Here is a 20,431-nt window from a genome sequence, read left to right as displayed (position 1 = left end):
TGGGAAGTTGAGTAAGCGCGGCTCGGCCAATGGGAGGCGCCTCCCGGCCGTGACGTCACGCGCTGACTCACGCCATTGGCTCCGGACGGGTCGGAGCGGAGGAGGTTTTTTTTCCCCTCCCCTCCCCCGCACTCTGCCTTCCTTTTAAATAAATTAGAAGTTAATGACACGGGCAGCGAGCGGAGCTGTGTGATTAGGGAGCTTTCCAGCGCTGTAACTTTGCCAAAACAGGAAAGTCAGCGGAGTAATTAGGGCCGATGATACGAAGAGGAAGCTCGGAGAGGGCAGATCCCACCCCCATCCTGCTCGCTCGCTCGCTCTCTGGAAAACTCCTGCCTTCCCGAAAGCGAAATCTGCCGGCCAGCAAGAGTCCTGGCCGGTGAGCCCTGGCAACCCAACGCTCAAGAGCGCACCGAGGCCCTGCCAAGGTCAACGACTTATTATATAATACTCAGATTCTCCCGAAATAAAATACCAATGAATGCCCCCCCCCCCGCGGGCCATCTTGCCTGTTCCAGGGGCGCCAGCGTGGCGCGTTCAGGCAGCGATCGCCCACAGCCCATAGTAGCCTAAGGGGGCCCATCACCACCATTAATAAGATCTTCCTCCCAAGAAGGGGCATCGGGGGCAGGGGGTGTCTTGTAGGGACCCCAGGAAGGGTGGCAGCGAAGCGATGGCACGTTTCACTTCCAGGTTACAGAGGGGCGGCTGGGTGGGTGAAATGGACGTAGTGGTCAAGGTTCTGTGCGCGCCTTTATCGGTAAGGGAAGCGGCCTCCTTTCCAAGCGCCCCTCCAGAACATTGCAAATCATGCTGGAGAATAAACACGGGCGCAGGGAAGGTGCGCTTCCAAATTCCGAAGGGGACAGATGACTTTTTATTTTGGGGAGTTGGAGACCCAGCATTCTTTTCCAGACAGGGCCTTTCAGATCTCTACGACCAGTGCTTTGAACGCGGTAAGCGGATAGTCCAGAGCAGCTGAGTGAACCGGAGGGGAAGGGGTGGGGCAGGAGCATCAAAAGGCAGACCATTTGGGATTTAATCCGCTCCAATAAACTCCTCTGCACAACATCTCTAGACAGTCCTTTGGATGGATCGTATTAGCAGTAAGGGAGGACTCCTTTACTGCTTACTAACCTCTCCCTGCAGCTGTAAGTAGTCTATTATAAGAGAACAAATTAAATGCATTGGAGAGGGACCGATAAGTCCTCCCCCCGCCGCCAATGATTAAGTTAGTAATGTAAATTGCAGGCGCCTAACCCTTGATGACAAACAGATGCATCTTTAATAAGCCGGGAGCCTGACTCTGCACTCCTTCATCGGCCAGCGCATCAAACAGCCTCCAGGATGCCCGCGTATGTCCTCGTCCCACTTTTCGACTTCATCCCATTTAAGCCAACGAGGTGTGTTAATTTTAAAGTGACATTTCAATTGCCAGCCCGAGAAAAGCAAATCATTTTTTTTTTGCTTCGTAATTAATTTAATGTCGTAATGATAGCAGCTTAATTATCCGTTGGTAACTATTGTTGGTTATTAAAACGTGGAGGGGTGTGTGTGTGTGTGGGAACAGAAGTGTCAGACAGGCAGGATTACAGCTCGGCTGCTCGAGCGATCGAGAGTCCCAGGTAGCGTTGAGGAGGAATCTGATGGAGGAAAATCTATTCTCTAATTCTCTTCCCTCATCATCTGCAATATTTACAACGACAATAAATCCCATTTACTTGCAATAACATTTCTTTTCGAGTTCCGCGTGGTTTGTTTAGGATGGGTGTGTGTGTGCGTAAAACGAATGTAAGGCTGAAGTCTTCCCGTGTTCTTCACCTCCGGGGAGGAGAAACCGTGAAAAATACACAACTATTAACCCTTGATAGGCTTAACATCAAAACCCCCTGACTTTATTGTCGTTTGTTTCTGCATCGCTGATGCTAGGAAAAGTTTATTCTAATTGTTCTTAAATGTTGTTGCTTTTTCCATGCTTGGAAGTGCAGGGTGAACTGAAGGATGGGGGGACGGGGACGGAGGAGCTTTTCTTGCCTACCCCACCACTTTGTGTCCACCAGTCCATCACTTCCATTGGGACAGGCGGACGCTGTACATCCTCTTCTCTAAAATCTGCTTTTAGCTCTCATTATTTTCCCGGCGTGATCGTTAATATTTCATCTTAAAAATGATAGTTAGGTACCTTCAGCCAGGTACCAAGGATTACTGCTTCCGCCTTCATGAAAGGGGCTCTCCCGTCGAGGACTGCCGGAAGCTTTTAAGTGATCGTGTCCGTGCATCTGCCGGGGGTACGAGAGACAGTCGCTCTGCTTTGAAAACCTAATCTATCCCTGCCACCTCCACTCTATTCCCACCGCAAAGTCGCTTCTAAAGGCGAAAGGAACGTTAGGGTGCAGCCCGCTTTCCAGTGAGACCATAGTGAGACCAAAGCTGTCAGCGTTTCCCCCTTTTAAAGGGAAAGTCCCTTATTCCGAATAGGATTCCTCGCAAGAAAAGGGGAAAGGTGACAGCTATGCATGGTAATGTTGTAGCCATTGATTTGCAAGGTTCTGTGCTGCCCCTTTCGAATTCTTGAAGGGCCGTACACGCAAAGGCACATCGACTTCCAGGGTCAAGAAGAAACGCGTGAAATATCGTAATCCTACGTGCACTTATTTTGGCGCGCATCTCACTGAACACAGTGGTACTTAATTCGAAGTAAACGTGCACGTCAATAGAAACCTCCCCTCATATGCAACCTGGAATTCGGAACCTCTGCACGCCTGCCCTTTATATTTAGTTCGAGTGGAATTTATTTTCCCGTTTGCAAACCTAGGTTAGCGAGTTTTGAATTCTCTTTTCCTCCCATTTTGGCGTTTGCACGTTTGTGAGTTGTTTACTTTTTTTTTTTTAGTGCCCCTCAAATAAGTACGTGCATCCAGTTCTGCATCTCTCTCCTGCACGCACACCCAATCTTTCAAATGCCATTGACTTGAAGCCTATTTTAGGATAGGTGGGTAATGGGACCCACAAAGGCACCATGATTCGGATTCCTCCGTGTAAACGGCAGAACTTTAATTATTTGGGAAGATGCTGTATACTGTCGTCTTCTTCCTGCTGTATTCAGGTCCAGATTTAGTCTGTCAAGTTGCAAAATGTGCAGAAAGTGAAGGAGGGGGGAGAGAGAGAGACGGAAAACAACTCATTGTCTGATCAACTTGTTAAAACGCCCACCTTTGCTCTTGTGCTCGGTACCCCCGGATTCTCCTCCCCTTAATGACAGGTAAATGAGAATTGATGAAAATCAGGAAACAATGTATGTAAACAGGGAACAATGAAGCGCAAGGGCCGATCGGCCGAAGGGCTACAGATAATTACACCGAATAAATGCAACGTTTTTACCCGGGAAGAATAGAGGCAGGCTTGGGGTTAGGGCACGGTGACCTGGTTTACAGAACTGGGCACGCTGGCTGCAGACGGCTTCAGACGGACACGTGAATCGCTTTTCCAGCTCTAAGCAGCTCTTTCTCTCTCTCTCTCTCTCTCTCTCTCTCTCTCTCTCTCTCCCTATTTAGCTTGTTCTCATCTCCCAGTCTCATTGAACCTAAACGTTTGATTCTGAGTTGTTTAATACTCTGTACCCTAACCCATTTCTTGAAATGAAGTATTTCGGTGGCTTGGATATGTCCCATGGGGAGAGAGATTAGTGAGAGGAGAGCCAATACAATCTGACGGAGAGAAGTGTCACCTGTCTGCAGAGTCGCCTGAACGGTCAGATCCACACAGGCCCCACTGAGTGCAATGTGCATTTCCATCAAGCTCGTGTGTCTAGCTAGGACTGCAGGGTGGACTCTTGGGAAGACTTTCCAATGGAACTTGCTTGCTTCCCAGCCTCTCACAGTTCCACGGGTTTTAAGCCCAAAGCCTTGAGAGATCGGGCTGTTGGGATCTGTTTAAACGAAAATACATCCTTCGCACCAGGATGGCCAATGGGACATGTTTTCCTTGGAAGAGGGGTTTCCTTTTTCCCGTAGGGTGTGTTTCCTGCAACTCCAAAAGCATTACAGATCTCTGTGGCCACTAATTCTAGGGATCAATCCTGTGTTTGTTTGTCAAGTTAGCAAACCTGAAAATAGCCGGTGGCTTTTGCGCTTTAGGATTAAAAGTCGCAGGCTGCAAGCCTAGGCAGGCCTGCTTGACCTCGATAGGCCTTACTTCGAAGGAAACGCGAATAGGCAAAAGGTCTCGGCTTGTTCTCCCTGACTTTTCTAGGTACTCTGCCACTTTCCCACATTGAACGAAGTCTGGTAAACTGGACCTAGGTCGCTCCTGAATTTAAACCTAGAATTTAAAAACTGGATTGAAAGCACAGGAAAGGTATCAGAGAACAAAAAATGACAACAGCCTGGATATCCTGATTTTATTTTGTTTAGAATTTAGGGAAGGGGTATGACTTAGTCGTGGCTGGGTAGCAAAAGAGACCGACAATATTGCTAAGGGGCAGCAGACCAGGATCTCTGAACATCAGTCGCTGGCCTTCCAGAGATAAGAAAGACCTGTGCATCTGAGATCAAAGAGATCCCCTCGAATATTCATAACCATAAAGAACCCAGGCTATTACACTGGTCCCCACAGATTTTGTTGTTGTTTTTCAATGAAAACTTTTCAGCAGCTACATTGCAAGTTACTTATCCCTTCAACAATTCAGAAAAATCCACTGCTGCCCTGCCATTTTTTGTACTCTACCCAATATAGAAAGAAAGAAAGAAAGAAAGAAAGAAAGAAAGAAAGAAAGAAAGAAAGAAAAAGACCTAGTAGATGATGATAGTGACGGAGGTTCTGAATCTTTAGGACTGCTTCCCCAATCTAATGTGCTGGTTTTGACCTATAAAGCTTTAAACCGCTCAGGACCGGCGCAGCACCTCAAGGGCTCCCCCTCCCCATAGAAACCATCCTCGACTCTGCAATCAACACCTGAGGCCCTTCTTCATGCGCCTCCTCCACCTGAACTCCCAGAGTGGCAACAAAAGAAGGGGCCTTTTCTGCAGTGGCTCCACTTTGTGGAATGCTCTCACCTGGGAGTTTCGTCTGGCCTTTCATTATATATACTTAGGCTCTAGGGGAAAACATACCTTTTCAGCCAGGCCTTTGGCTGATTAATATTCTACAGCCTTTTAGACGTTTTGTGGGATGGGGACTTTTGTTTTGTTGTTTTGTTTTAATAATTTATTTGTGTTTTTCTCTTGTATTTTATTATGCGAACCACCCTGAGATCTTTTGATGAAGGGCGATATATTAATAATAAATAATTACAGTATTAACCTCTGAATCGGCCTGAATCAGGCGCAAAGCTCCCCTACCCCAATGGAAGGGGACGTATTCTGTATCCCCGTTCCGATGGCAATAATTGACTCTCGTTTTAATGTTATTAGAGCGCACAGTGCGAAAACCCTTTAACAAAGGGCAGGAAAGGATCGCAAGATCACCACAGGACCGTTCAGTGATGCGACGATCCCTCAGGTGGTTCTCTCTCGCAGAGAGAAGCCACTGCGAGGGCCAGTCTGCCTTCAATATCCCACGGGCACACGGGGAATGGGTGGGTGAGGGGCTCGGCCGGACGGCCCCTTCTCTGCTCCATGACACCAGCTGGGAAATATGCGCCCTGCTCCGGAGTCTCTGCGGCTGGGAAGCCAGGAGGGGCGAGGACGAAGGGGGAGAGCGAGAGAGCGAGAGCGAGAGGAGGGCGGGAGAGACGCTGCAGACAAACTGAGGCTGTTTGCAGGCGCCAGCAGCGGGGAGATGAAAGAGAAACTCCTGGGGGAAGTGGCTGTGCAGTTTGACCGGCTCCAGAGAGAGCAGAAGCGGCGGCCCGTCCCAGGCAGCCCCGCCCCGCAACCCCCGTCCTTACCCCCACCCCAGGGCAGCAACAGCAGCAGCGGCAGCAGCAACCAACTAGTCCATTTAACTTTTACCTTCCTGCGCTCTTGTACCAGAGGAGGAGGAGGAGGAGGAGGAGGAGGGGAGAGAGAGAGAGAGAGAGAGAGAGAGAGAGAGAGAGAGAGAGAGAGAGAGCGCATCTGTAGGCGCAGCCACCCCGTGATGACTCTATCTGGATTGACATCGGGAGGCCGGGAAGAGGGAGAACGCTGCTCTCTTGAGGATCATAATTATTCTATTGTTGTTAGGAAAAATCTTTAATAAGGAAGGAATGCCCACGCCCTGTGCTGAGGCGCATGCGGCCGACCGGCTGCCTCTGAGGCTCCCGAAGCGCTCCTGGGCCTGAATCTGGTGTAAATGGGGCGAGGGGGCGCCAGAAGGATCAAAGGCTGGAGTGGTATGGATATGTCGTTTAGGGGTAAGGGCTACGCATTGCAGTGGGGAAAGAACCCGACTAAGCAGGAGTAATGGTCCTTAAAAAACCAATTTAAAACTCCCTAGTAGAACAATATCCCTTCCACTCAAAACCCGCAACAACGCTGGTTTTTGAAAAGCATTGCCCTCTTTTCTGCAGCCACTGGACCTGTCAGGAGATGTTTCTAAGACCTAAATGCTTTACATGGGACTAGAAGGTGCAGGTTTTCTCGAGGTGCGATCCACCTCTATGCTAAACACGTTGCTGGAATGCCCCGCTGAAATCCAGCGGGCTTTGGCTCGCCCCTCCCCGCTTTCCACTGAATCAGCCTTTCCCCCGTTTGAGGACCATTTCCTATTTCGTGCGTACGATTTCTTTTTAGCCAAACAGAAAGACTTGGTGGATTCAAGGTTAACTTGCAGAGACAGCCTTTCAGAACATTTCTGTTCTGAAGAATGGTGAGGTACAAAACGCATGATCTGAAATGCAGAACATGCGTTATTATACCTCCCCATACCTCAGAATAGCATAATCAATAGAGGTCAAAGAGTCACCAACATACGAATATGAATTCAGGCCTTTGGGATCCACACCTAGAAAACACAGGCATATCTGCAGCCAGATCCGTTCCCAAGTACTCTTGCGTATTAAAGACACATTAAAGGTCTATAGTCATACGCGCCAGTCAGCGCGCAGAAGGAGGCAGCTGGACGGAGATGTATGTATGTATGTATGTATGTATGTATGTATGTTTAATCACGTGTGATTCGAAACCCGGGCTGGTGCTGTCTCACTTTGAACACCGTGTGCTGGTTGCCGCAACTCAAAAGGGAGGGCGATGTTAGCGCTACTGAAAGGACAGAAAAGGATAAGCAACATGATCGACAGGGCTGCAACAATTCACGTATTAGAAATGGTTTTAACATTTGGGGCCTTTTAAATTTAGAGTGGGGAGGCGAGAAGTTGGGAGGGGCACGGCAAAGGTGTATACAATGATGCATGGCACATCTCCCTAAATCTCAAAGGTTGTGAAATCGCCGCCCCCCGTCAATATTCAGTAAGAAAGAGAAGACCTTAGAAACGTTATGGCAACTTGAGACAGAAGGCTATATTTTGTTCCCAAAGCATGGAATGATACTAGAATGAGGGGTCATGCGATGAAGCTAAATGTGGGAAGATTCGGGACAGAGAAAAGGAAGTGTTTCTTTTTGCAGCCCATAATTACATTGTGGAATTCTCCACCAGGAGATTGGAAGGGGGTACTGAATCAAGTGCTTTAAAATGGAATCAAACAATTCCAAGGAGAATTGGGCTGCCTTGAGGCTTTTTCTACAATCAAGCGGTATATAAATTTTATGAAATGCTTTAAATTAGATTGTAGGCGGGATCTGCAGGGGGACCAGAGGCAGCCCCAGCTCCTGGACATTAGCTGCTGGGAATACGCCCCCCCGAGTGCTCTCTCTCTCAGGCCCTGCTTGCTGTGGGCTCACTGGCCGCAGGATGTTGAGCTGGGTAGCTCCGCTGGATCAGACGAAGGGCCTAAGTTCTCGGGACAGCAGCGCCCCTCACTTGCCCCTTTCCAAGTCATACCCTTTGTTTGGGATGCCTCCCCACTAAAGGGAACTGTTTTGGAAGCGCTAAATAAAGCTGTTGTAAAGCAACAGCAGTTTCAGCAGAAGCAGTGGGGGGTTTTTTAAGTCGCCCCCCCCCCGGCCCCGCGTTTTCCAAGATGCCAATCTCTTTGCAAACTAAAGAAATTGACTGAGCCTCCATCTTCACAGAGTCAATGGGATCCTTAGTCAGTTTCCTAAGAAGTCAGTTTCTCTCTCCGCCCCCCCCCCCACTCGCGCCTCCCCGCGTTTCTAACAACAATGCCGGAGCCGGAGCCGGTGGAAAAGAGCCTTAATTATAGGTAATATCTGGAGCATTTATCTTCAGACATTGGAGGGGGGGGGGCGGGAAAGAAAAGGAATGGAAAACATCACAGCCTTCTAGGGATGGGAGCTCCCGCTTTACAAGCGCTTCTGTCTCTGAGCGCGGCTTCAAAGCCCGGCTTTCCCTCTATTCCCCCCCCCCCCCGCCTTTCCTCTTTTGCTTCCCTTGGTTCTTGTTATGTCTATACAGTTCTAAGTTTCGAGCTGTCAGCATCTGGGCAGCGGGGAGGGAAACCGGGCCCAGCCCAGCAGGTGGGGACCGTGCCAAGGATCGCTGTGCTGCGCGCGCTGCCTTCTCAAGGCGGCGTGACGTTGCTTTTGAGGAAGACCAGGGTCCTCCCCCTCTCCTGCTTCTGATCTAGGAAATATTAAAGGCAGAGAGTGATGTGTGTTGGAGGAAGCTCCCGAACCCTGGCTTGTTGCCTTTCTCTCTCTCTGTGTGTATGCGATTGCAGCAGAGGGGGAACCCGATTTTCAGTTCTTTGTCAATCCAAGCCATTCATCCCCGTCCCCCCTCTGTGTGTATATAAATGTTTTCAGTAAGGGTGGTGGGAAAATCCCTCGCGCAGGTTTGAACTCTAACCTTTAAATGACAACTTGGAGGTTAAGAGCAGGAGCCTAATCATGGTGCATCCGAAATAAATCCCAGTGAGTGCAATGAGTGCTGTCTAGGAAGAATTGGAACCTCACCTGAAAAATACACTGCATTTTTTGTAAACATTTGTATGGTGGGCATTTTTGACTTATGGGAAGAAACAGACCCGTGGCTGGCAGGTGCCTCCTAAGTTTTGTTTTATTTGGTATTGATCATATATAGATGGGCGGGATGGTAAATAATAATAATAGTAATAGTAATAATAATAATAATAATAATAATAATAATAATAATAATAATAATAATAATATACCATCCCGCCCATCTATATTATTATCATTATCATTATCTATAAATATTATATATTTTCATATTATTATTATTATTATTATTATTATTATTATTATTATTATTATTTCTACTTTCCTTCCGGTCTCTCACCCAGTATGTTTACGCTTTGGGTGGACATTATTATACTGCATAGGGTTGCTTTATCAGTCTTATGTATGTCATATGCCGAAATGATTGCTGGAAAGTTGCCTTTTGCTTTTTGGTTATGTACTATTGGAAATGGATGTGATCATTCAACAAAAGTTAAAAGGAAAAAAGAAGGGGAAATATTCTGTCCTGCTCACATTGTATTCTTCACAGAAGCTACAGCTAAGTTGTCAAGACCAGCCAACCATGTCCTTCTTCTTTCCTGCCCTCCTGCTATGGGTCAGGGTGTTGGGCAACAACTCCCAGCAGCTCTCAGCCAGCATAGGCAATAGCCGGGGATGTTGAGAGTTGCTGTACAAAAGGTATGGAGGGCACCACGTTGCCTACCGCTGCTTTGTGCATTCGACGCGCATCTGCTCATTGGCTTGTTCGTGACGAAAGTCGCAGAGGATGGAGCCCCCGACCGAGAGGGGCTTCTGAAGGACAGGAAGGACGTGTGAACCGAAACACCTTGAAGGGCAGCCCCTCCTGCGCTCCCTCCCTTGGCGGCGCCCCTCCGGTAAAGCAAGGCGGCCAACCTGGGGTACTTTCATTCGCCTCTGTCTCCTCTGACAACAACAATCTAGATTCCTGTTCGTGGCTGTCAACGGGCAACAATATTGGTTACATACTCGTTATGGAATTAGAGCCATCCCTCCACCTCAATGCAAATTGTCTGCGAACAAGGATTTTCTTTCTTTACAATTGCATGCAATTGTATACAATTGGGAGATCTGTTTCCATGGCGGGGGGGGGGGGGGGGCGGGGGAGCGAAGACTCTTCTATAGCGAGGATCGCACTGCCTTGTCTCCTTGAACTCTGAAATATACTGAGAGTCTCAGTACATAACAAACTCAGAGGGTTTTCCACTTCTGTTGAAGATGGGGGATGCAAAAGTCGCCCACCACCGCAAAAGCTTCTGGGCTGCGCAGGAAAACGCTGGGCGGATCCTGGCACTTGTCAGCAAAGATTTAAACGGACGCGCCGACCTGCAACGCGTTGCTTGTTGGAAATCAGGAGGAAGCGTCTGAGGGACGCTGGATCCAGTGCCCCCCGCCCCGCCCCCCCGCAACCCCCCCAAGACTTTGAAGAATTTGGGCTGCTTCCGTTTGCACCTGAACTTGAAAGGAATTCCCACCAAATAAGCTTCTGAGTAAACATGTAGGTGTCAGAAGCTGGTCCAGAAATTGCCCCTCATCCATCTCAATTATGTTTCAGTCTCTGCTATATAAAGCCCAAAGTGGGGCTTTCAGAGGGATCATTCCTGGTGTTACCGAGCGAGGCAGCTTGGTGGGTTCAAAGCCTCGCTTTTGTAAGCCTTTGTTATTAATGTTCTTATTATGCGTTCGAGATCTTGGGTGTAAAAGAAAGCCAAAGGGTTCACATTACTGCTGTAGTACGTATTTGTATGTTATTATTGTTAGAGGCATCTTATGATTATCCTTATGGAAGAGATGTGAGCGCAGCCCAGAGCGTGTTTCTCCCGGAGGAATGGCTCGCTTGCAGGCACCGTGCAGTTGCCGGCTTGCACTAGCCAGCGCCACCGAACAAGACGATGACTCTCAGCAAAAAATGCTACCACCTGGTCTCAGAACAGTGGGAACAAAGCTTTCAGGTGACACAAAGCTCTTCCTCAGAGCCAAAACAAAAATGAAAAAGCAGCACATACACGCAGCCTGTGGCTAAGGCGGATCCATTTCAAACCTAGTTTGGGAGGGGGGGCCCCGGAGGAGATGAAAGAGAACTTCGCCGTTCCGGCAAGCGATGGCAAGGGGCAGTTTCCTCCTTTGGGTCCCTCCACCAATTGACTTCGGTTCGCTCCTAGAACGCTACTTTTTGTACTACGAAGATTGGTTTTGGAAAAAACTCCTCCTCCTCTTCTTTTTCCACATTAGTGACACACCGAAAATTCTCTCTCCCTCCCCTTCACTCGACGCAATCGAGTTTTTATGAAAGCAATTGTTGCACCTGCTGTGACATAAGCTAGAATGCGCTGGTTTCTACGAATGAAGGTCGGGGGAATCAACGAGCGACGTAATCGTTTTATTTACAAAAACAGTGACTGAACCGAGCAGGGTTAGAGAGTCCGGCTGCCAGTGGCCTCTTTTTTCAAAAGGCGTTTTAAACTTTTAGAGACTTTCTCGATATTCCCGTTCCTTCCCGGCTCACTAAGAGTCCTGCGATCCCCCGTTGACATCCTCCTCGTTTCGTTTTCTTTAAAGCGCCAAGTCAATTGCGAGAGGGGAGCGGAAGGCAGGTAAAACGTGCAAGCGCCTCAGCCCCCACCTTTTCTGCGTTCTGTTCATTTCCCTTCCAGCTCGCTATACCGCATTTTTGGGGCTTATATCATTAGACACATCCTACTATTAAAATAAGTGCTCCACAAATCCCTGCCCGTTGTAAACAGGAGTATGAAGTCCATTAAGAAATAAGGGCTAAACGCGAATGAACACAAGATCATCGACTTCTTCTTTTTTATAAAGACAGCATTTTAATTATTTTTATTGCTCAAACCTTTATCATAAGGTTTAAAATGCCCGCACTCGGATACTAAATATACCTGTGTCCCAAACCTGGGGGACACCGCTTCAGTACTCCGGCTGCTAGTCTCTATTCGTTTACTCTAGAGTAACCCCTTTGATTTTTTTTCACAGCACTCTTGCGGAGCTTATCCTGGATCCTAATCCCGCAGTTTAGGAAGAAACTGATAATTTCCAAGGACTTTATTATCAAAGCTCCATATTAAGCGTTCGCAGTGCAGACGGACCTTCTGGTGGTTGTGGATCGGATTCCTAGAGAAATGTGCCTCCGGGCGGCTTCAGCCTTTGGACTGTAAATACAAGAATCAGATCTAGTCCTCAGTCTAAATCAAAGCATCGTTTCTTCGCAGTTTTACCTAACGCTCGCACAGTTAATTTTGTTTAGGAAAGGAGATTTCCCAGCTGAAGTCATTGCCATTTCAGGCGAGCTTCCTGGTAGGAGGGGCGTGGCTTGCCTCAGTTTACCCATCGCTGGCAATGGATTCCCCCCCCCCTCTGAACCCATTTCTCCTCTCCCAAACGATGCTGGCATCCTGCGCCCGCGCTATCCAGTTTCCTCGTAGGGCTTGAACCTTTCAGAACCAAGCGGGAGCTCTTGGCTAAGGAAGAGACGCTGTCAGGGTAGGGGGTGCCGGGACGAAATGGCCTTGAAGTTGAATTCCGGTTTTAGGCAGGGCTCAGATTATTGGGAGGGGGAGACGAGGGACCGCTTAATGAGAACCACAAGCTCCGAGCCCGGCATAGCGCTGAGAGCCCCTGAGAGTCCCACAGTAACAGTATCGTGATCCCCGGTAGCCTCTTAACTAACAGGAACTCACGTCCAAAACGAAGGAGGCTGGCTCCCCCTCCCCAGCCAGCTCCCCAATTCGACCAGTGGTCTGAGGATTTGGTCACTTGGTTCACAAACAGTTGTACAGTGCTGTATAGCCTACTTTGAACTTCAGAAGACTCGTCCATATATGCCTGGGCGCCAGCTGGGCGCTGTAGTATCGGCGGCACGCCGCTTTTTCGAAGGATTCCTTCGTTTTAAGGGCTTAATCGAGACCAAGGATTTTCCTTCCATTGCAAGTGTTAACTTACCATATAGCAAAGACAGGAAGATTGTTTTTTAACGTGGTCAATTGCTACTTTATTGGTCATAGCGTACTTAAGCTTTTTACTAAAACTGTCATGGGAATAGAGGGAGCTTTTCGGAGTCAGACCATTGGCCCATCTAGGTTCGCAGTGTCGACACTGGCTGGTAGCGGCTCTTCAGGGTTGTAGTCAGACAGAGGACATTTCCAGACCTAACTGGAGACACCTGGGACCTTTTGCGGGCAAAGCAGATGATCTGCTACTGAGTCCTGGCGTATCAGAGTTGGCCCCAGGCTCTTGCTTTTCATAACCTTTAGTTGACACCCCTACCCCCCCCCCCATATAATATATATCCAACAACGAATGGCAAAATTGAATGCCCCTAATAAGAGGGTTTCTAGAACGAGGATGGCGCAAGAAGACACAATATTTGTTGCCCTTAACGTGAAGGATCTCCCCATTCCTCTCCAGGCTCAACAAATTTACTGGGATATGGATTTCAGTGAAACTTGCTTCCAAGTATCTGTGTTTAGGGTCCTAGATTTCATAGCCTTCAAGGAAAAGTTTACTCTGCTTATTGGCTAAGGTCGTTCGCGCGTTTGAATCCCGCTGAGTCCAAGGTGACTTAGTCTGTTTCTTAGAAGAGGTCCTAGAAATTAGGAGGGGAATTGGTTTCATTGAGTCTTGAGCCCCTTTCAAAGGCAACCAAAGTTAAGAAGGCGGAAGAAAGTCAAGGCCGTGGACTTTCTCACTGGGACAGCGCTGCAACCCTATCACAGCTGTCAACGTTTTCCTTTTTTTTAAGGGAAATTCCCTTATTCTCTAAGAAAAGGGAAAAGTTGACAGCTATGAACTCTATGCATTTAGGTAGCATTTAGAGCAGTAAACACACACCCAGAAGGGAAACCCGTGGCAGATTTGTGGCATAACCTCTACTGCTGTAAGCGAGACCTTATCTAGAGAACGTGTGTCTGGGAGTAAAACTTGGAGTTGGAAAGAGCATTTAGTCCATCCTACTTCCGGATGCAGGAAACCCCCTACTCTAGCATCCCGGATGAGTGACCACCCAGTCTCAGCTTCAAAAGATTAGAGGAAGAATCCACGACTGTGAGACTTGGACGGTCAGAGCGGGGGTGCATTCGAGCCCCAGCTCCTTTTGCGCGCGTGCAATTTTTTTTACACTTATTCGGACGCAATAACACGTTCAGCCTCAGGGTTGATTTACGTGTGTGTGTGTGTGTGTCCCATTTACAGTCAATCTGTAGTACAATCTGTGCCACCCCATTAGTGGCAACTTGTCCCCATGGGCGGACTGATGGGACTCGTTGACGAGAAAGGCAGGCTGCCATACCTGAGCACCTCTGGCAGCCCCTCCTTCTCGATCTGCAACCACATCAACCAGTTCGACCGAGCTGCGTGGGTTCTGAGATTGCGGGACGGAGGATGGAGTAATAGGAATATTAATAATAGTAATAAGGAAAGCTCGCGGGGTGGGATTGCTCCCGCCTACTTTGGCAGCAAGTGGGTGAGAGGTGCAGGAAACACACCATTAAGCAAATACTCGGACTTAAAGCTGCTTCACGTTGTTTGTGTGCAGGTTTGTTATGCCCTGTGGCTAAAAGTCACCATCCAATTCTTAGAAACTGACAAGCAACAAACTGGCGTTTTGGGCTCCACGAAATGTAGCAGGTTGAAGGAGCGGACTTTAGCCAAGCCTACCGGGCTTGTAGAAACAGTCAAGTGCCCTTGGTTACAAAACAAGCAAAACAAAAATGTAATATATTGTCAAATTTATAAAACCGTATTCAGCTCTTTGCAGTTTCGCTAACAGTAGACCTTTGGGTAATCTTATTAAAAACAAGACGAATTCTGCCCTTTCGCTTCTGCCTCAACGTGCGATTCTGGTCGCATTCCCTGGAAGTAGAGCTACGCGTTTGTTTCTGATAGGACTCCAGCGACCTAAAGGACTGTATGCCAGGCAGAAAACCATCAGGCGCAGACTTTCTGCTTGGATCCAGCTAATTTCCCCACAGCCAGATCCTCCCGGGGAAAGCCAAAGCTTGAACGCAGCGATAGGCCCAAAGACCCTGCTGTCGCTTCCCAGGAGCTGGCATCCGAAGACACGCTGCCTCTGAATTTGGCAAGAGAAAGAATCCGAGCAAAGACTCCGCTTGGAAGGAAGGACGCCGATGCTCACTAAGGCAGTTTCACCCACCCGGAATCTCTGGCCCGTGGTGGATCCCTGTTTAGTCAATGCAAACTTGGCCTTGTGACCTCTGGAAACAGCCGAGCTCCCAAATTCTTCCATTCAATTCAGGAAGTGAGGCGCCCTGTGGATTAGGATCGCGTTGCCCCTCACAAGTTAATTGTTATTGGCGTCCTGCGCGGAGCTTGAATCCCTAGACGGCGCTCTCCTCGACGGGTGGCTGTTTCTGTGGTGCTGGGATTTTATAATAAAATGCTTTCACGGACTAGCATGCATTCTTAAACCTTCACGAAAGGAGATCTTGCGCCAAAAGCCAGTTGATTCCCCTTACGGTTGCCACCTTTTACGCTCTTACAAGGAAGTGAAGTAGCAATTCCACAGCCCGCTTCTGCGGGAAGAACACCGGCTGAACTCGAGTATAGGCAAGTCTGAGTGGGCCAGTGAAGGTTGGCATGGTGGTTGGCTGGAGCTCCCTGAGTACCCAGACTGATGTAGTGCAAACCTCTAGATGTCTACTCAAAGTAAGTCTCACCGAGTTCAATGGGACCCCCCCCCATTTGTATCTAAGATTGCAGCCTTCAATTAATGTACTCTGGGAGTTAGAAGCCCTTCCCGGATTTTGAAATAAAATTAATAAATATGACCAATTGGATTGGGGAGGGGTAGCTATATGTTTGGGAAGAGGTTGCCTTGTCTTCGGAACTGGAAGTCAAGGAAAGAGGAATCCTCTTCAAAAAGAGCACTGACATTTCCTGGTCTGATGCCCAGAGCTGTCAATCTGCCATCTGACAAGCCTAGGCATAGTTGGGAGTCCTTTGCATGCTCATAAGTATGTCCCAGAGTGTTCAATGGAACTTTCCCCCAAATAATTGCAGCACAGCAGCACAATCCTATATACATCCACCCAGAAGTCCCATTGAGCTCAATGGGATTTATTCATAGGATTGCAGTGAAAGTATCACTGAATGCTGTGGGACACAAGTTCAAGAAGGCATGTCTAGGATCTGGCTGTAATAAGAAATTCTATTGTTGGCTCATATCAAACATCCATCTAGACCAGCATACTTTCAGCAGTAGCTGGCCCAAGTTCACACAAATGGGATGACCTTGCCTGTTGTTGGACACAGCATCTGATAGTCAGAGGTATTACACTGCCTCTGGACTTGGAGGTTTGGCTTGGTTAACATTACAAATACCAGATGAAAGACTTTCCTCCATAAATTTATCTAACCAAGGTGTGCTTCTGCTGGAACTCAAAAGCAGTTTATAATGAATGTGAATATAATCAGGCTAAGCTTTTGCTGCAATTAAATCCAGGGTGGAGACACCTTAGGTGCCTGCCTGTGCTACCAAAAATAGTTTGAACTATTTGTCCACCCATGAGCTTGGGTGCCAAGCCAGCTCTCAAGTTTAGATGGATACCATACCCCCTTCTCCCTTTGTATGCCTCTGCAACAAGGATATTACTCTACTCTGATTTATCAGCAAGGATGTTTTTGCCTTGTAGAATGAGTTCCAGCGCCATTTGTGCAATCAAATCCTCCAAGAGAGATGGCATGACCTATATGGAAGTTCCATTGATATGAATGGAAATGACACAAGAGCACTCTGATGCATGGGAGAACTTCCATATAAGTAAGGCCCATCTGCTTATCTCTATCTGCCTATCTATCTATCTATCTATCTATCTATCTATCTATCTATGATTCTTTGAGGGACCTTTAACTCATCCTTCAGATACAGAAGAAGACAACCCGGCCACCAACATGAGGACATGAGTAATCTAATAATTAAGAAGATTGGGAAGGAACTCTGGAGGCAGTTTCCAACTGAACAGTAAAAGTCATTATTGAAGAATAATTTTAAAAGGAGTCATTATGTTCAATGAATACAAGAGCAGTGTGATTTCTTTTGGGACATGCCAATAACATTTCACTTAGAAACAATTTTCTGTCTAAATAATTTGGGACATTCAATCTTTTTACCATGGTTACTTGGGAAATAGAAAAGAAAACAGTTGTGTATCTGTAAGCTGAACTGTTAATTTGTTCTGGGCAAGATCACTTAACATCAGAATTCTAGAACGGATTACATTCTGGACATCTGCCTAAATTGCAGAGGCTTGTCTCAAACATACTCACAGGAAATAATGGGCAACACGCATGATGCAGCCTAATCTTAGAAATATTCTGTTCCACTGATTTTATTTAAGTGGGTAAGTAAAACAAGAAGAAAACCATAGTATAAAATCTAGTTTGTTTGTGTGTGTATATATTTATATATAATATAAATATATATAATCACATTCAAGCTACATATTTTATTGCAGGACTGCAAAGTACTTATAAGCTTGCATTCAAGTCACTTTTACTCAGAGTAGACCCATTCAAATTAATAGGCCAAAGTTAGTTCTGGACTCCTTTCTGCCCCAGCTTCGTCCTGCTCACTAAACCCTGTTGCCTTTTAAATTTCCAATTCTGCCTCCTCCCAGTATTCTCCCTCTGACTACTCACCATCCCACCACTAGTCCCCTGGCTCTGAGCTTTCTTCTCCTGTGGGTTCCCTTGGGGGTTCCCCAGCTAGTGCCTCCTACCACTCCTCTGCATCTGGATAGTCCGTGTCAACAAAGACCCAGCAATAATCCAGAACTCTTCAGGGCCTAACAGGCAACATTTGGGACTGCCTCATTTCATATAAAGCCCATGGAAGTAAAGAGTTGTAGGTAAACATACAGCTACACGGAAAGGTACAGAAATAATAGGATAACCGTTGGCTTTGAACAGCCCAGTTCTGACTCAGCAGGATTTATTCATATCACACTTTGACTTGAAGGGGGGGTGGACATAAGAACCTATGAAGGACCTCATTGGGTCAGCCCAAAGCACCATCTAGTTCATCACCTTGTTCTCACATTGGCCAATCAGATGCCTGGAGGCCCTCAAAAGCAGAGCCTGATTGCAACAACACTCCCAAATCACCCGTATTCAGTCACCACACAGAACTGATGCACACCCATACTAAAAGCTGGTGCATGCCATCTTACAAATAAAATCAACAGCAATATATACTAGTCTAACACAGCCGCCCAGAGTGGCTGGGGGGGGGGGACCCAGCCAGATGGGCAGGGTATAAATAATAAATTATTATTATTAATAATACATGTATCAGCATATCAGCTATTAAATACAGAGAACATTTAGTGAATATTCAATATCGGACCTCACAGACCACTCTTGTGAGCAAATTTATTTTAGCTAAAAGTCAACGTGCTAGTCTTTTCTTTCATCAAACAGTGATCTCTTTCTTTTAACATTTGAGAGAATGTGTGTTTGGTAGTTTATCACAACCTCCCCCTGCCAAAAAAACCCCCTAGTAACTCCCCAAAGTGCAGCCTGATGCCTTGCTGAACACCCTTTAAACCACAAAGTAAACTTGTTGTTCCAAGAAGCAATTAGGCACATACCCTTCAACATAACTTTAAAATAAACAGCATAAGCACATTTGAAAACACCATCCACTGGGTGTTGCAGTGTGTGGGTTCCAAGAGTGACAGATTGTTTGTAATTATGGGTACTTACATACAAAGAAAGAGTTGGGAGTATTGATCAAAACATGTAGAGTCAAAGGAATAGTTCCATAATTAAAGATGAAAGACACTTGTTTTCTATCCTAAGCTAATTTTAAGCAACAATCCTATTGCAACATTTGCTGGAGGAAAAGTAAATCACACCAGTCTCCTCTTTGAGGCATCAAGAAGGATTTCAAAGCATGCTGAGAATAGAGGCTGGCTGTGATTCTGAACTAATTATTGCTTTGGAAGTTCCCCACTCTGTTAGGATTAAGCTAATTTAGGCTACAATCCTTAACCCCATTTGCCTGAGATTAGCCTTGCTGAACTCAGTGGGATTTACTTCTGAATAAGATTGCGCTATTACGTTATCCAGTGTAAATTTCCTGCTTAACTCAAGCTCATATTCATACCCTCACCATCTCCCTAATATTGCAGACCACTGATAGCCAGGGGCAACATTTCAGATTTTTTGGGTGGGGTAGGAAGGGCAAAGATTCATAGTCAAGCTTTTTGATATGCTCAATGCAAAGTGGAAAAGGCAAGAGTGCTTTTTTTTGAAATAGCACTTCATGTTTTTGCTTCTTATACAATATAATAAGGACCGCAATATTATTAACATGGGTCAACCCTTTTAAAAAACAAAACAAAGCAAAGGGTTTTGTGCCTCTGGCAAGCTTGCTAGCACACAGACCCATTCTTCATTGTTTATAGGTTATAAACAACATTTGGATAACTAATAAGCCCAAACCCTTGAAATGCAGGAATCACAGCTAAAGAATCTGTGGCAGGTGTCCATGCAATCTCTGGTTTAAAATTTCAATGAGAGTCCACCACCTTCCAAGGTAGCCCATTTCACTGTCGGACAGCTCTCATCACCAGAAAGCTCTTCCTAATGTTTAATCAAAATCTTCTTTATCGTAAATTGAACCCACTGCTTTGAATCCTATCCTCTAGAGTGCTTCAGATAAACAATAGTAATATCTTGCAGTTATGTTTTCAGAGCTAAAGGGGGACTAATAGGAGAGAAGCACAGAAAATTCTGATATGGCTCTTGAAAATAAATTATTCCCTGATTCTGTGGGGTTTTTCAGTTGCGGTACCATCACTTCCAGCCAAGCTTGGCCCCTTGCCCCAATGCCTGTAATCTGCAATTGGACTTCTTAATATTTATATTTGAAAGCATCCACAGTGCATTGCTGAGTTGTCAGCCATTTTGCCTCATTTAGCTGACAAATGGCTCCTCACTTTCCTGGTTTTATTTCACCAGGTTTCCCCCCGTCACAATTCAGTTGTATTGTTTTCATATGACTTCATCTTTGCACATTGCTCTGAGCATCCTAATTGGGCTGGGAAAGTGATTCATTTTTAATGAAAGAAAGTATGGGATTTGAACACAGGTCTCCCTCATCGCATAACTGCTGACTCATGTCACTAACAGCCTCTGATTCATCATCTGAATGTATAAAGAAAGCAGAGGTTGAATTGAGTTCATCATTTTGTAACCCAGGATAACTATTTGAGTAAACAGGCCACCTGTTATCTCCGTGGCTGGCCTGGATTTTGGTGCACAATCTTCCCTTCTCGGTACATCAGGGTAAACCCACCATAAGCCAAATATCAGGAAGGAAAAGAGCAACAAAGCTGCCTTTATAGATCTTAACAACCAACAATGCAGCTTGTGTACGGCAGTATACTGTTGTGTT

The 20,431-nt window shown here is 46.6% G+C and overlaps 1 long non-coding RNA gene across 3 annotated transcripts in view; it reads left to right on the top strand.

The window, feature by feature from the left end:
* Window positions 1-126: 126 nt before the first annotated feature.
* Window positions 127-20,431, top strand: part of LOC114591194 (uncharacterized) — a 105,551-nt gene continuing 85,246 nt past the window's right edge. For 2 of the 3 annotated variants that reach the window (XR_003705207.2, XR_003705209.2), the window contains exons 1-2: window positions 127-1,151; window positions 1,252-1,403. This is a non-coding gene — a long non-coding RNA (uncharacterized LOC114591194). Of the gene's footprint in view, window positions 1,152-1,251; window positions 1,733-20,431 lie in introns of those variants that run through there. The other variant, XR_003705206.2, reaches the window with a different exon arrangement.

Source organism: Podarcis muralis, chromosome 2 (assembly GCF_964188315.1).
Source record: "Podarcis muralis chromosome 2, rPodMur119.hap1.1, whole genome shotgun sequence".
NCBI lineage: Eukaryota > Metazoa > Chordata > Lepidosauria > Squamata > Lacertidae > Podarcis > Podarcis muralis.
This window is presented reverse-complemented; position numbering and strand designations above follow the sequence as displayed.